Genomic DNA, 16650 nt, shown 5'->3' with positions numbered 1-16650 from the left:
TTCTGAAGACAAAGAATCCGTTAGTGCACACGATCCTGAACTGGGATAGCATGATTGTGATGCCACGCTGTCCTGCGTCACTGCTCTAATCCTACGTGGCTAAAACAGCTTGTGCTGATTGTTCAGGCTTTAATGGAACTTCATAGAATTCATCACCAACAATGACCACATCCTCTTTTAAAATGGTTGACTGGATCTCTCTGTTTTCTTTTTTGAAGTGTTGGTGTGTGAGACGTGGGCCAGAGTGCCCACATGGCTGTGGAGTCAGTGTGATTCATGATTGAGGAAACGCGGCCTCCACCCTCTCTCTCCTTGGTAAGTGAGACATCTAAATGAGAAGGGAAGAAACCAAAAATATTACAGACTGAAATATTTTTGACAGCTTGTGAGCTTTACTTCTGTTATTAAAAACGAAGGTAGGCTGGGTGTGGTGGCTCATGCCTGTAATCCCAGCATTTTGGCAGGCCAAGGAGGGTGGATCACCTGAGGTCAGGAGTTCCAGCCTGGCCAACATGGTGAAACTCCATCTCTACTAAAAATACAAAAATTAGCCTGGCGTGGTGGTACGTGCCTGTAATCCCAGCTACTTGGGAGGCTGAGACACAAGAATCGCTTGAACCCAGGAGGCAGAGTTTGCAGTGAGCTGAGATTGACCACCGTACTCCAGCCTGAGCGACAGAGCAGGACTCCACCTTAAAAAAAAAAAAAAAACATAAAAATAAAATAAATAAACAAAAAAGAGTGAATGAGCAAGCTTTCAGATAGAGAAATCTTTCAAGTAAAACAATTTTGGTCGTATGCCACTGCTACATCACTCAGGAACCTGAAGACATGAAAAGGCTTAGATGCTTCTTAGAGTCTTCTGCACCCCGGTGTGACTGCCTACCGGGTTTCAGTTTTGTCTCCTGCGGTTACCTCTGTGCTCTGCCCCCCACTTATTTGCAGTGCATACTACTGTCATCTCACTTCCTGTTCTGGGACATTCTGTGGTCCCCTGCACCTGCTGAGTAAGCCCTAAACCTCTCATGATACTCTCAGGGATCCTCCTCGTCAGGCCTCCACACAATTTCCTCCTTCCTGGGGCCAGTGATCTGTTCCCACCACCAACTGTGCTTGTTTGGGTCTTCCAAAGGCTGGCTCATAAATACTGGCTTTACTGGAGCCTTTCCTAAGCACTTGAGACCTAGGTGTTACCACCTTCTGGGAAGACTAGAAGAAAGGAAGGGGTGAAGGACGATAGAGGGTGTAGGGGAGGAGCAAGTAAAGTGAGGGAAAGTGACGGTATCATTCCATATACTAGTCACTGCAAAGACACTGCCTTTGTTTATTCACTTATTTATTTTTCTGCCTAACTCAATGACTGTCTCATTGTGGACAGGCTTATATTTCTTCCCAATTCACAAAGCGCTTTGCTGATTTTAGGTAATCAAGAGATTTTCTCAATAACTGGTGACCATTCCCTCTCTCGGATTATGAGTTCCCGGTCCCTGTTTTCTTCTATGAGGAAGGAGGCTAGATGGGTCTCAGAGCCGGGCCCTCTGTATAGATGTGTAGATGTGCTCAGCTGAGATGAGAGGCTCTCCTGTGTCATCCTTACGTTTTGCAGAAGAAACGGATGTCTGCATTTTGCATCTTTCTCCAGCCCACATAGATTCAGGTTCACATAGTGTTTTAACTGGAACCTCCTGTTCCCTCCTCCATGGAGAACCACAGCACCTGAGAGCTGGAAGAATGACCACATGGAGCCTGTGTTGGCTCGCTTTGGATGCTCAGTGGTCATCACGATATGTGATAGGAAGAGTTATTAGCTAATATAAGTCCTCACTGTGTGCCAGGCCCTGCACTGAGGTGTTTTCAATTCTCATAACAACCTTTCAGGATTCTATTATTATGGTCACTGTTTTAAAGATGAGGAAATTGAGGCACAGAAAGCTTAAGTAATCTGCCTGAGATTTGCAGTGAGTCAGAGGCAGAGCTGGGATTTGATTCTATCTTCTTAACCTTTACACAAAACTGCCTCTTAGCACTAACAATGCCTCCTTGGAATAAGCACCAGTCAGACATTATTTTTTATTCCTTACTGGAAATACTCAGACTCGTACAGAGAAGCTCAGAACAAATGATGGGTGCTGACGAGTTGATGGGTGCAGCACACCAACATGGCACAAGTATACATATGTAACAAACCTGAATGTTATGCACATGTACCCTAGAACTTAAAGTATAATAAAAAAAAAATTAAAAAAAAAAGAAATCAGTTTTTCAAACAGTAATCTAAAGCAAGAATTGGTGAACGTTTTCTAAAAAGTGTGAGAAAACATTTTAGTGTTTACAGGCCATAGAGTTTTTGTTGCATCACTCTGCCATTGTAGTATGAAAGCAGTCATAGATATGTAAGTGAATGGGCATGGCTGTGTTACAATAAAACTTTATTACAAAGACAGGCAGCGGGCTGGATTTGGCCTCCAGGCTAAGCAGCTTTCTGAGCTGTGATTAACATGATCCTTGCACTGCTGAAGACCTCATAGTATAGTGAATGAGAGTGTTTCGGGGGACAGTAGGTACTAGTCCCACAATGCAATTTATCTTGGATACTTGGGTTTTAATTATCAACACATTTTAATGAAGTCTATTGTAACTGCAAACCTTACCCCTTGGAATAAGGGCATTTGATGTTCCATTGCTTGACATAGTCTATATGCCCCAAATGTATTAGTCTAAGTCCCACCTAAATTATAGCTTTGCTCAAATTAGGGCCTGATAAATATTATTTTCTTGATATTTTGTTAAGCTAGTATATATAACTCATTTATGAAATAAGTTTAGATGGTATTTCCTACTTTGGTTTTTACATAATTTCTAAGAGTGACACTGTTAGTTTGCACCCTTATATATAAGGTGTCTTTTGTATATATTATATATATATTGCTGCCTTTTATATATATTAGGGTAAGCATACAATTATCTTGGGCTGTCTGATAATCATGTTGAATAAGAATGTTCTGATTTCAAATATCCCTCTTTTATTATGAGCAAAGACAGAGTTTGAACAGGATTGACATAGTTAAACCATGAAATAACATGGCAATACCCTTTGCCACATAAATTGTGGTATGATTTTTTTAAATTTTACATTTTTATTACAAAAGGATATTTCTGACACTTAAAGGCATATTTGACTCTACTATACCATTTACAAAGATGGGCAAAGAAAATTGAAAGACCAATTAATTTGTGTTTCTTTAAGCAATTTAAGCAAGGAACTATTGTATTCATTCATTCATTCATTTTTAGAAATCTATAATTGCAGCAAACTCAAGAGCGTGATAATGTAGCAGAAGTTTTGGAGACACGCCTTTGTCAGGGAGCCACCGGCCCCTAAGTACTTATTCTATGTGCCATGGCAAAGTGTGCTTCACCTTAATGGCAATGATATAAAAAACAAAATTCTGATCATAAAAGTAATGGAAAACTATCTTTGATTCCTTATTAACTGAAAAAGCAAATTGCAGAATAATATATTTAATATAATCCCATTCCTCTTAAAAATAAACACACACACACACACACACACAATCTCTATACACAAGTTCATGTGTGTTATAAAGTCTACTAGAATATATATTAATGCATACCAAACTCTAAACAGAGATGATCTCTGGAGTACAGGTGTTTGTACTTTATCATCCATGTGATCAGTAAGATTTTCAGGAGTATTATTACTTTTACAATTAAACAAAATTTTAAAGGGCATTAATGTAGTGAATGCTCATTACTGAAAATATATAAAAGAAGGGGAATATTCAACTATAATGCCTCTATCGAAGGCAATCACAGATGGCATTTAATGGAGTCTTTTATGGAACATTTTTGATAAGCAGTTTAAAGAGTTGAGATAATAGTAGGCATAAAATTCTGCAGACTGCTTTTTCACTTATACATACTTCCTCATATTATTGCAAATTGACGGAAAAACCCTTATGTTAATGTATACATAATATTCTATCATGTAAAGGCACTGTAATGCCATTGCCTGCTCTCTTTTGTGGAACATACGTTGCTTTCAGTTCACAAAAGTCATAGACCATGCTGAGATGCACATGACAAGGGTGCTGGGAGACTTCATACACCTGAGTTCCAATCCTACTTTCTCACTTTGGGCTGGTCACTGTATTTGGTGCATGAAGTACATGCTTCAAACCAATAGCAATTGTTATTGTAATACTTTCTTTTAATTGAGGGTTAATTCATTAGCTCAGAAGAGCTATAGTTGATTTACTACATAAAACCCAGGGAGTCTTAAAAATCTGCCAGTTTGGCTTTGTAAAAGTGTTGTAGATATTTATACTTGATTTATATGCTGGAGAATTTATTTTGCTAAAACAAATTTGAGTATCATTACTCAAAAACTTTGAGTATTATTATTAATTATTTTGGTCAATTTGATAATATTCTTTCTTTATATGTGTTATTTTTTACTCATTGTGTTACTTTGCTAATTTTTTTTCAAGCAATAATTAGCCATTACTCTAAGAAGAGGCAAGAGAGAGAAAGGAGGAAGGAAGGAGGGGGGGAAGGGGGGAAGAGAGAGAGAAAGAGAGAGAGAGAGAGATAAACAAATGTGTGTGAGAATTATTTGTCCAGATTTTATAACTGTTTAGCTATAGAGACTCAGTGTTTTTCTTACAGATTTTAAGACTTAATTATTAAGAATATTAACTCATTATTGTCACTGTTTTTTCCCCTATTTCATTTGCTTGTTTGCTTTGTCCTTTTAAATTTAAATAAGTTTATTTTAGTGATGTCAGATTTTTTCTCGATAATGATTTTAATCGGTGCTTAGGAATTAAACAAAACATTTTCATCTATAAAATGATAATAGTAAAAAAATTAGAAAAAAATTCTTTACTTTCTTCTGATCTTATTAAAAATATTTAACTGTTTAATTCAGTACCAGTTTAAAATATAGTTTTTAAATATTTAAAATATAGTTTAAATTTAAAATATAGTTTTTCTTTTTAAAATCTTCTCAAAGTTTTATTCTGCCTTTCTTTGTCCTTGCTGAAAAAAATCAATCCCCAATTTTAATTTATTGTGGATGTTCGGACAATAACAATATTTGTACAAGTGGGAGAAAATCCCAGCTACACACTTCTCCTTTCTACAAATAGAGACCTAGTTTAGAACCAGACAACTTAAATTTTCTCATTCTTTTATTCATTCTTCTTTGTTAGGGAAAAGGTAACTTTCTATTTTAAGATTTTATACAACCTATGCCTACATTTTAACAACTATATTTCCTTTTTTTAAAATTTTATAGAACTTAACCCACTATATTAACCATGATTAAATCATGATCACAGTGCTTTGCTTCTTGGCTCATTCTTGTACATAACTTAAGGTGTTTGCATTAAATGTTACATGGCGGGTATCGAAGACCGAGTTCAGGCTGGTCAAATCACATATGTACGGGTGGATGTCCTCTTTTGTGCAGTCTCGAGCACTGACATAAAATATTAATTTGTTGTGATGTGCTGATGTGCATACAATAATGTTAAGGGCAGGAGTTCCAAAAGACTGAATCTAGATCTCGCTTTCTGAGATTCATAACCACCTGACTGTGGACAGATCAGGCCAAGACTCAGCTCTCAGTCTACTTTTCTTGATTTTGTTGGATTTCTTGGCTATAAAATAAGGAAAGTGAGAAGACATAGGTTTGGGTGTGATAATAGGTAAAGAGGGGTTTAAACTAGACAAGGAGACTAAATATGAAAAAAAAAAGTGCCTGCTGAGTTGCTGACAGTGTTTCTTTTGATGCCACTTTCCTGACAGGAATTTTATTTTGTGATATTTTCAGTGCATCTCTATGTATATTGTTGATACAAGGTACACACTTGCTTAAACATGCTGAGTGATTGTAATTTGGGATAAAGGTTTAACCTGTCGTTCTTAATAATGTCAGAAATACAGGGCTGTAGACAGTACTCCTGAGTCCCATCCAATTGTGTAGTCAGCCTGATGGAAAATCTCTGTGAGGCCATCCAGAAAGGCCCGTGCAGAGCTGATCTGCTTTGTCACAAGCATTTCACTCTGCTTACCAAAGTTCACTGACAAGAGAATTGTCAGCTTCCATTATCCCCATTAGAGTGCATTGGAATTCCCCATTATGGAACTTGGGAAATCTTGCCTCTCTCTCTGTTCTCTGCTGTTTGAGATTTGGGACTTTTCCCCTCTTGTGTTTAGGTGAATGTCTGCCAAGTGTGTTACCTTCCTGAAGGTCACCAGCTTTATGGCTACTATAAATATTTGTGAATCACAGCTGTGTGGTGAAGTTCAGAATTCGTTTTCTTTCCTTAGTTTCGTCGTTGAGTGAGGCTGGGAGGGATTGATGTGTGCTGTTTATTCTCAGACACCCATTAGAGGGGCAGATGTGTGTGGGGTTAATTGCTTGGAGTTGAAGATCTACATGTGCACGTAAGGATTCTGCCCTCTCGATTACATTGTGTGTAAGATCTTATTTTGGCAGAACTTTCCTAAGGGCATAACAATGACCCCATGTTTGGATCTTTGGATTTCATGGGACTTGGGGGATTTTCCTGCCCTGTGGTTTCCAGATCAGAGTATTGGAGAGGCCTCTATAGCTGCAGGGCTGCAAACCAAATCAGTTCACGCTTTATGTAGCGAAGCTTTTCATGGGGGTTTTGTGTGTGTTTGTGTCTCTTTGAACCTCCCAGGCCACAAAGGAATCAGAGTCATTTTACTTCATTTGTTTTTGTCTAAAGCCTGAGCAGTAACCACTATTGGTTAAACCAAAGCAGAAAAAGGAAAGGTTGGGAAGTTGGTTGGGAGATTCTGGGAAGTAAATACCACCGTATTTTCGTATAACAGTATCTAAGAATAGTGCACTTACATTTCCAGTGCTGAGGAATTAGGTAGGTTGATCTAAGTTGTTTACTGTAGCTCAGATTTTTTTTTAGTACACATTAATTGGGGTACCCTTCTCACAGCTCAGGGGCCACATACTTCTTGAGAACTGTTCCTCTTTTCTCCATTGCAGGCCTCCTTGGGTAGGTACTTAAAGGTGAAGTACCTACCCAAGTGGGCCAATCACAGTATCCCAGCTAATGGACACTGATTAATTCTGATGGAAACTCTTAGCCCTAGTTTGGCCAAACTATATCCCATTCCTTTGCTCCTACAGTACTTAAGCAGTTATTTCCTTTCTTTCCTACATAATCAGTTTTTATTTTTCCCTCCGTGTTGTTCTTTTTTTTTTTCTTCAATAGGAATAGAAAGATCTACCATCTTAAGAAAATTTGACCTGTGGCCTCTAATTTTTTCTTTAGTTATACCACATTTCTCTCCTCTTTGTTAAAAGAAAAAACACACACACACACACACACATACACAAAACAAAAAAACAAAAAACAAAACAAAAAAACTTTGTTTAAAGTGTTTGCCTGTACTTGTTGTCCTCCATTTCTGCCTTTTTATTTCTTTTTGAGCCCAGTCTGATCCCTCAGTCATTCCTTCAGCACTGTCTAGTCAAGATCACCCATCATCGCCATGTTGCTAAATCCAGCAGTTGAGGCTCAGCCATCATCACATTTAACAGTTAGCAGCTTTTATACCATCAACCCCTCCCACCTCCTTGACATACTTTCTCTACTTGGCTTTAGGATGCTCCATTACCCTGGCCTAATCTCATATCTCTGGGCCTTGCATCTTAGCCTCAAATGGTCATCTCCCTGCCATCCAAGCACTGGAGTCCCATAAGGTTCAGTGCCTGGACCTTGTCTCTTTTCCCACCATTCTCACCATTGAGAAATCTCTTCCAGTCTCATGGCTTTAGTACCATTTGCACACTAATTACTCCCACATGTCTATCTTCAGCCAAAACCTATCCCTAAGCTCCAAAATTATTTATATATTCAACTGCCTATTTAACCTCAAAACTGGATGTCTAATTTATGTCTTCAAACTAACCATGTCCAAACTGAGCTCTTTTCTCCCCACATCCCCTAGCCATGTCCTTCTGTAGAGTTCCTCATTTTATTAATGGGAGGTCCAGTCTTCCGCTTGCTCAGGCTGAAACACTTGGAACAATGTTTGATTATTCTCTTTCTCTGTCACCCCATAATCAGTTGTCAACAAATATTATTATTATTTTTTTTTGTTCAACATATATCCAAAATCTTGCCACTTCTCAACACCTTCACTGCTCCCTGCCTCAGCTAAGCTCCCAGCAACTTGGTCCCTGTGAGTGCTCAGGTCTTCCGGCTGTCTCGCTGCTTCCGCTCTTGGGCCTCCATGGTCTTTTCTCCACACAGTGACCAGATAGGCCCTCTGCTCAGAATCCTCCAGCAGCTGCTGCCTTATTCACATGGAAAGCCAGCTTCCTCACTTGGCCCGCCAGGCACCACGTGTCCCTTCTTTGTCCTCATCCTCTCTCTTCTCTATCTTTCTCTCCCAAGCATCAGCTTCAGTTTCACTGGCCTCCTTGCTCTCCCTGGAACACAGTAGCCACGTTCCTTGCCCCGTGTTTTCATTCTGACTGTTTTCTGTGCCTGCAGCACTCTTTACCTGAAGATCCCTGAAGATCGCTCCTTGGCCTACTTCAAGTTTATTCAACTCTTACCTTCTCAGGAGATATTCCTGATCAAATGATTAAAATGGAAACAGTCTCCCTGCTATTATCTGTTTTCCTTCTCTGCTTTATTACTTTTCTTCCAAAGAACTTAGCGCTGTCTGATACGTGACATATTTTGTTTATCTATTTTATATAACTTCTGCCCCCGCCTTCTCATGTAAGCTCTACCCTGCCAGGGATTTTACTTATTTTGTTCATTCACTGCTCCATTCCTAGGCGAGGTAAGGGACTAAGATGTAATAAGATGTCAATAATCATTTGTTGAGTAGATGGATTGATGGATGGATTTTTCTGGGACTTTCTGAATTGCAAGAGTAATACTCTATTTCTAATTTGGACACAGAGCTGGAAGGCTATGAGCTTGGCTAAGAGAAGAGGAATGGGATTCTTCCTCCCCATCCCCAATCAGAGATTCATGCATTTGGCGTAATTTCCCCCACATCGTTCAGTGGGTAGATATTTGCTTGTTCACCAGTTCTCAGCTAACTTTTCTCATTTTCCATGAACCTTTCTCTTCCTTCTCCGTGGCCAGATGAATTAAGTTGCACCCTGTCTGTGTCTCCACACTCCTGTGCACATCCCTGCAATGGCAATTTAAAGTTGGATTCATTGTAGTATTTTGTAAATACATATAGTCCTTCTTCTTCATGCTGTGAAGTCCTTGGCTTGATTATTGCATCCATCTTCCCAATACTTAACACTCTGGCACATAATAAGCACTGAATACGTATGTGTTATTTAATGAAGTGATTCAGATGGAAATTTTGTAAAATATAACTTCTCTAATGGTCCTTAAGAGTGTGATAAAATGTGCTCCTCTAGCCTTCCGATTGTGCTATATTTAATTTAAGAAGTTTATTGCATAATTTTACAATAATTAAATAATTATATTTGCTGTAGCCATTATAGACTGTCCCTATATTGTCCAGCTGGGGCCATTCATTTTACTGCTTTCTCAAATAGTCTTCACTGTTTTCCAGTATAACTGAACATCACTTACAGTGTACCAAAGACAGGAAAGACTGTGAGAGGCTTCTAAAGTCCGTTTCTTATTAATGGTTATCTATAAGTTGTAGAAGAGAACAGAAAAGATGAGGTATTCAAATAGCATCAAGACCGAAACCAATGTAGCTGCTTTCCTGCACTGTAGGATTCAGTATCACTTCCTTCCTGGCATCTAACCTTTCTTAAAGTGAGCATTTGAACACGATCAATCAGTGTTACAGTGGAATTTCATAGTATCGTCTTCAAGGAGTACATATTAAACATAAAAATAGCGCAGCACAGCATGACTGTCAGGTTGTGGGGTAAGCCAAGCTCAGAAGACTGAAACTGTAGTTCCTGTAATATAGTTATCTGGATGTGCATGTCCAGGGGACAGCACTAATGTTTAAGAGTATCTGCCTTGCTGTGAGCACAATTCTGGGTCAGTTGGATGGATGGATGGATAGATAGATAGATATAGTTGAATGCACACACACACACACACACACACACACATACACATATGCAGATAGAGTTGAATGAACAGGAAGATAGAATGCCTACCTATATTAGTGCATGTATGTAAATAATATAGCGATAGCTAAATAGATATAGATAGCCTTATCATTGGAGGCACCCTACTGCATTAGATGCACTAGGGCAGGGTTAAAATCTCTGAAATCTATATCTAGAACAATATACTAACACCCAGCTATGTAACTTAATTATGAATTTGTGGCAAATTAGGGGTAGACTGCTCAAGGATCTACCTACTAGAGGAAAACCACAGCCTAGGTAGACTATTACAGAAAATAATTCTTTTAAATAAGAACTTTTCACTAACTTGGTGCTACGTACACATGTGTGACTGTGGGTACGCACACACACAGTATGGACAGTCACTCACCTTCCTTACTTCCCTGAAGCTGTAACTGTGCCTTGTTGCTGGTTGTGTTCCCAGCCATGAGCAGCAGGTGCGATGTATTCATCAGCCTGCCACAGGGATGCACCAACCAAGAAGGCAGAATGTTAGTAAAGCAGGAGAAGGACAGCATGTTTCCTATGTTAGTGCTCAGGCTGAAACGTCACCAGAGAACCAATATATGCTTCCATAGGCAGGTCTATTCTTTTCTCCCGAGTCACTATCATTTTTGTGTATCTTCCTGAAATTCCTTTCTTCTTGACTCAGCTTGATATGTAGTTATATGTTAACTTTATCATTCTGCTGTAGTATTTTCTAGGAGCTGAATTCTTTTTTTTTTTTTCCACCAAGACAGAGTCTTGCTCTGTTACCCAGGCTGCAGAGCAGTGGCGGGATCTCAGCTCACTGCAACCGCTGCCTCGCAGGTTCAAGAGATTCTCCTGCCTCACCATCCCAAGTAGCTGGGATTACAGGTGCTTGCCACCATGCCTGGCTAATGTTTATATATTTAGTAGAGCTGGGTTTTCACCAGGTTAGCCAGGCAGGTCTTGAACTCGTGACCTCATGATCCACCCTCCTCAGCCTCCCAAAGTGCTGGGATTACAGGCATGAGCCATCGCACCCGGCCAATTTCAATTTTTAAAATAACTTTCTGTTTTATGTACTGGACTATATTCTTTTAATGTTATTTTATAAACCAAGTGTTAAAAAGGTCTACGTAAATGTCTTGGAAGTTTTCTTCTGGGACATCATAATATTAGCAACAATAAAAAAGTGAATTATGACAGTGTGACTCAGTTCTCTGATTATAATATTAAGTGTCTTGTATGTTTTCTGACTTTGACTCTTATTTTCTTGCTCATTTTTTGTCTTTATGGCAGATCATGTACAAAGTAATTATTGTTTTCTTGAGCAAATACTAAATGATCAGATACACTCAGAACGAACATTTCTAATCACATGTACATGATTTGTGAAGACTTTATTAATTTGGAGTAGCTTTTCTTGTCTTTTCTCAAGCACATGCCAGTTCTCCAAGTGTAGAAAGAATAGAGTGTAGCTAATCCTGGGTCATCTCCAGGGGCCTGTGGTAGTCATCTGTGTTTGCAGCCAAAGGAGAACTTGAACATGCTCAGAGCAAGTCATTAAACAGTTCCTTGTAATGTAGCAATGACAATACAAATTTAATAATGTGGATTTTCCAACATTTCCAAATCTGAACTATTTCTCGAAGCACTGGTAATGACTTGGTGATAATTCATAATGCTTACATTATCTGAGCACTTCTGTGTCCCAGACACTGCTTTATGCATGCCATTTCATCTTCTCAACAAGTACGCAGGTTCTAATATTATCACCATTTAAAGGTGAGCGAACACAGTGTGACGAGGTTAAGAAACTTGCCAAGGTCATGCTGAGGCCTCCTGCATGGCTGAGCCCAGTGGATAATATATAACTTCTTAATCCAGCGTGTGTTTTACCCCGTTTATTTTCTAAAGGCCCCAAGGGATCCCTCTTGGTAGACTGTTACAGAAAAGAATTCTAAAACAACAAAACCCACCCATTTTACAATTTGGTGCAAAGTAAAGCAGCTATAGGCTTCTCCAAATGGAATCTTGGTTTTATTTCACTGAGCTAGCAAATATTCTGAGGGTTGGAACCCACCCTCACTGTGTCATTTCCTTGCAGAAAACACATGATTGGTGGTTGATCTCAAACAAAAATCCCTCAAGGACAGACATCTGTATAAACAAATGGTGTCCCTGAAACATCTCTTCCTGTTCATGGGGTCACCAAGGGCTAGTGGGCATCTCAATTAATGTCTGATTGGAAATCGTGCCTCTACTGTTGCTGTAACACACTGACTGTTTTTCTTGAAAATTGCAGTCAAAGTGACCGTGAGAAATAACTTGCATTCTCCCTCCTCCCTGGGTATTTTTTTTGTGTGTGTGAACACATGTAGTGTATGAGCCTTGGTTATAGGTGCTGGTGATATACACGTAAGCAAGGCAGATAGGCTCCTGGGTCTCCTGTAGCATACATTTTTGATGGAAGAGTTAGCCCATAAGCAATGATTGCATTCACAACAAATAAAAAAAGTATTGTCCAGTGGTAAGTGCTATGCAAAGAATTCAGATGAGTTCATGTGACAGAGAGTGAATAGGGGACAGCTGTGGATTGGTTTGTGTGTAGTGGGGAAGGGGACAGTGGTGTGAACTGAGACCACAGAGGTGGGTAAGAGTTAGCACATGTAGGGCTTTGTAAGCCGGGATATGAAACTTCTATGCCTATTAGGGGCATTGGGAACCCTTTGGAGCAGCAGTGGTGGGATATGAGTTATTTACACTTCCAAATTGTCATTTAAATGATCAGGGTCACCACTGGGTCAGGAGAGTGGATTCCAGGGTAGCTAGAGGGGAAGCAGGAAGACCAGCTTGAAGCTCTCACAGATGATGGGGTCAGGCGTGATGGTGGCACAGACTACGGGGTTGTTAGTGTAGGAGAAAAGTGGATGGGCTTGACATATTTAGAGGTAGAGTCTGTGGTGCTCTGATGGATTGGGCATTGGGGAGAGGAGAAGATAAATTAAAAATGAATTGGAAGTTTTGGACTTCAGTAAGTGAGTAGATGGTGGACCACTTACTGAGACAGAGAAGCCCTGGGCAGGGGTAGGTTTTGGAGGGAAAAACAACAGTTCTCCTAGGACAATGTTAACTTTGAGTTGGAGGCTTTCATTTCTCATCGGGTCTAGAGAGTAGACAGATACACAAGTGTGGGCTGTGAAGGAATGACTGGGAGTAGAGCTGTGTATTTGGGGGTCATTGACACTTTGGCAGTATATTTGAAATCCAGGGCCTCTGACCTAGGAGATGCCTCAGACATGTTTGGGGAAGGTATTGGCATCTGTTGCAAAGCTCCTCATAATATTTCATTTGCTATAGTACTGCTTTGATACTTCACAAGTGATCTTAAAAGTGACAGAAAATCTCAAAGGTAATTCTCCTCTTGAGGGATTTCATTCAACATCTTAGTAGCAAAATTCTCCGCTGTTGTATCGTAAAATGCCATTCTGGCTGTAGGAAATAAGGTCAGACTCTTACAATGAAATATTTTGTGTGAGTTCCTTTCAGCATGTATTTTGCTTTTTTTTTTTTTCTCACAATCAGCAGTTCAGGCTTTCATTCTTCTCAAAGCCAGGCTCTTTCCAGTTGAGTCTTGGGAGGTGCTGGGCAAAGTAAGGCATAGGTTATAATGATTTTTCCAGTTTTCTTAGTTACCAAATTGCTACTTTCTGACATTAAAAATTTGCTGTACTGTGTTCTCACTCCACACTGCTCTTTTAATTGTTGTATTTTTTCCTCAGAGACCTTGGGCTAGGGAAAAGTTTAGTGTTTGAGAGGCCTCCTGAGAATTTTTGTCGACGTAGTTAACATTTTCAGTGTCAGTTCCAGCTGCAGTAGACATACTTGTTGACTCATTGAATCTCTGTCAACATTTGTGATGTGTTGGGTGAGAGACTCCTTGACCCGCTGTTAATAAAATGCAGCAGTTAGTGATGCTGCCCAGAGAGCCACTCAGTGTGTGATTCCCTGCAAGGATTTTTGTTAACCTCACTTGCATTGTTAACACCTTTTGTAAGAAGATCAAACCTATGAAACTCCGGATGTCACCAGAGTTTTATCAGCGGCTTAGACGTTTGATTTTCTATCAAAGAGAAATGCATTTGACCTATTAATATAAAGAATAAGGCTCACATTTCTCACAGTTAGTGAAAACAAGATTTGGCACTGGCCATTAGGATTCCCTGAGGCAGAAGTATTCTACTGTAAAGCAGAATATATGACTGTATGTTGAGAAGCGGTGGGTTGTGAGCTCCTAGAATCCATAGTGAAGGCTTTGTGAAAAGACTGTGCATAATTTGTAAGGCACAGTGATCAAGAACTTGTCAAAATAGATGAGCTCAGGAATAAAACAGATAACTGAGAATAAGTCATTTTCATCCGGTGGATCATTTCATTGGTAAAATGCCATTATGGAAAGTAGTTTGTAAGTAATCCAAAGTATCTCATTTTAAAAATTCAGGATTTTTTAGCACTTGTGAATCACCTCTCAAGAAAGCCGTTTAGAACAAGTCTAGTGCGGAAGCAGGTGGTCAGAAGTCAACCTTATACATCCAGAGTAGCCCTCAGCCTGAATTTTAAAATTATGTGATTCTCTTTCTCTGCTGCATGGTGGTGTTAAGATATCAGCGAATACATGCTTCAGTGAATGATGTTGAGCTCACTGAGGGCAGTGAAATACAGAGGTGGAATTTGCATCAACTGTTCAGGACCTTTAACTCTGGCTTGCAAGCAGTCTGTTAGACCCAGAGAACAAATCCCCGGCAATATTGCTTCTTCATAAAATGATTTTACAGTTGATCCTGGCTTGCAGATGGAGTCAGTGAAAAAAAGAAAGTGGATTCCATTATACTTTTAAGATTAATTTTTTTGCACTATTTTTGGGATTAGAAACATCATTGAATATCCTCTTTCTTCGTGATACCAATAATAGTCTTATAAAAATTCAACAAGATAACAGCAACAAGAACAACACTGAAAAATGCTCTGGAACATCAGACAGGATGACAAATACATTTCTCTTTCCAGCCATCTAACAAAAAAGCCTATGACTTTATTACTTGGAAAATTCTGAAAAATGACAGATCTGGAGAAAGAAACCCTCAGTGGAAATGTAAGAAACTAGTTCTCGGTTGACTGCATTCCGTTAGCCTTTTTGTTTTTCTCTGTAAAGAGGAGAAAAACTTCAATACTATCTACCGTTTTTAAAGAAGAAGAGAGTCAGTTCTTCCTTACAAATTCAACTTATTTTGTATATAAACAACTACACTCTTCCCCTTTCATGATACCTTCTTCTCCAGATGCTAGAGATAGTTTTTGGGCTCAGAATTCTGGTCTGTATTTATGTCCGGGTCAAAGGCTCCATCCTATGGGCAGCACAGAGTAGCAATTATAGCTGGAAATTCCCAATTCAAATGCTTTGCCCGGGTTGAAGAATTATTCAGAGAGCAACACCCTAGTAACATCTGCATCGAAGGGTGAGACCAACTGTGTTAGTGACTTGGTGTATGATGGCTTCTTATAAGCCAAGGAAGGGGCAAGGTGGCGTCTGTGCCAAAGGTTAAGAAAGCATCCTTGAACATGTAGTTTTATTCATACTGGATCTTTTCCAGGTTCATCTTTCACTGGATGTTTTATCTTAGTAATTGCAGAACAAGAATTTTCTGCTAATTCCTTCTTTTTGGCAACCTAAGGGATAGACTGTAATTTGGTTATCATTAAAATAAACTGTGCTAAAAGGTGACATAAACCATCTAAAAAGTCTAGCATTAGATAGAGATAATATTTGCAATCCCTGCAATAGGCATAAGGTTAATATTTCTAATATACAAAGAGCTCTTATAAATTGATGAGAAAACTTCAGGCAGCCCATAAGAAAGTAGAAAAATATATGAATAGGTAATTCACATAAGAGCAAATCCTCGTGTCCAGTAAGTAGATGAAACAATGTTCTATCCACTGCTATTAGGATAATTCAAATGAGATACCATTCTAAAAGAAAGGGATACAAATGATAACACCCACTGCAGGTAAGGATGCTGACTAAGGGGACTCTCACCCATGACTGATGGAAACATGAATTACTTACATTTTTTTGGGAAAAGCAGTTTGATAATCCTAATTAAAAATATACAAACTCTTTCACCCAGTATTTCACCCAGTATTTCACCAGTATTACAACCCCTGGGAATATGTACTATACAAAGAAAACCAGCAGTATATTTGGGCATATATATTGTAAAAATAAAAATACCAGCATACCTATATAAGGACATGTATAGTAAATGTTTATAGAAGCTATTTTTACTGCTTCCTTTCCTCTCTCCCCAAAATTGATGTCACATATTGAATGTGTAGCAATCAAGCATAGGTTATATGTCAGTTAGGTTGTAAGAATGTCTCAGATGTGATTAAAGATTAATTTAGGCCGGGCGCAGTGGCTCAAGCCTGTAATCCCAGCACTTTGGGAGGCC

General features: G+C 39.1%; 1 protein-coding gene across 1 annotated transcript in view; it reads left to right on the top strand.

Moving 5' to 3' along the window:
- SEMA5A (sema domain, seven thrombospondin repeats (type 1 and type 1-like), transmembrane domain (TM) and short cytoplasmic domain, (semaphorin) 5A) overlaps nucleotides 1-16650 on the top strand; it is a 539042-nt gene that overhangs the window by 115457 nt on the left and 406935 nt on the right. Inside the window, exon 2 of the mRNA XM_011940969.1 lies at nucleotides 219-315. The gene's annotated coding sequence lies outside the window, so the exon portion shown is untranslated. The remainder of the gene's footprint in view (nucleotides 1-218; nucleotides 316-16650) is intronic.

This window comes from Colobus angolensis, unplaced genomic scaffold, assembly GCF_000951035.1.
Source record: "Colobus angolensis palliatus isolate OR3802 unplaced genomic scaffold, Cang.pa_1.0 Scaffold196, whole genome shotgun sequence".
Lineage (NCBI taxonomy): Eukaryota > Metazoa > Chordata > Mammalia > Primates > Cercopithecidae > Colobus > Colobus angolensis.
The sequence above is the reverse complement of the archived record's forward strand: the minus strand, read 5'-3'. Positions and strand labels throughout refer to the sequence as shown.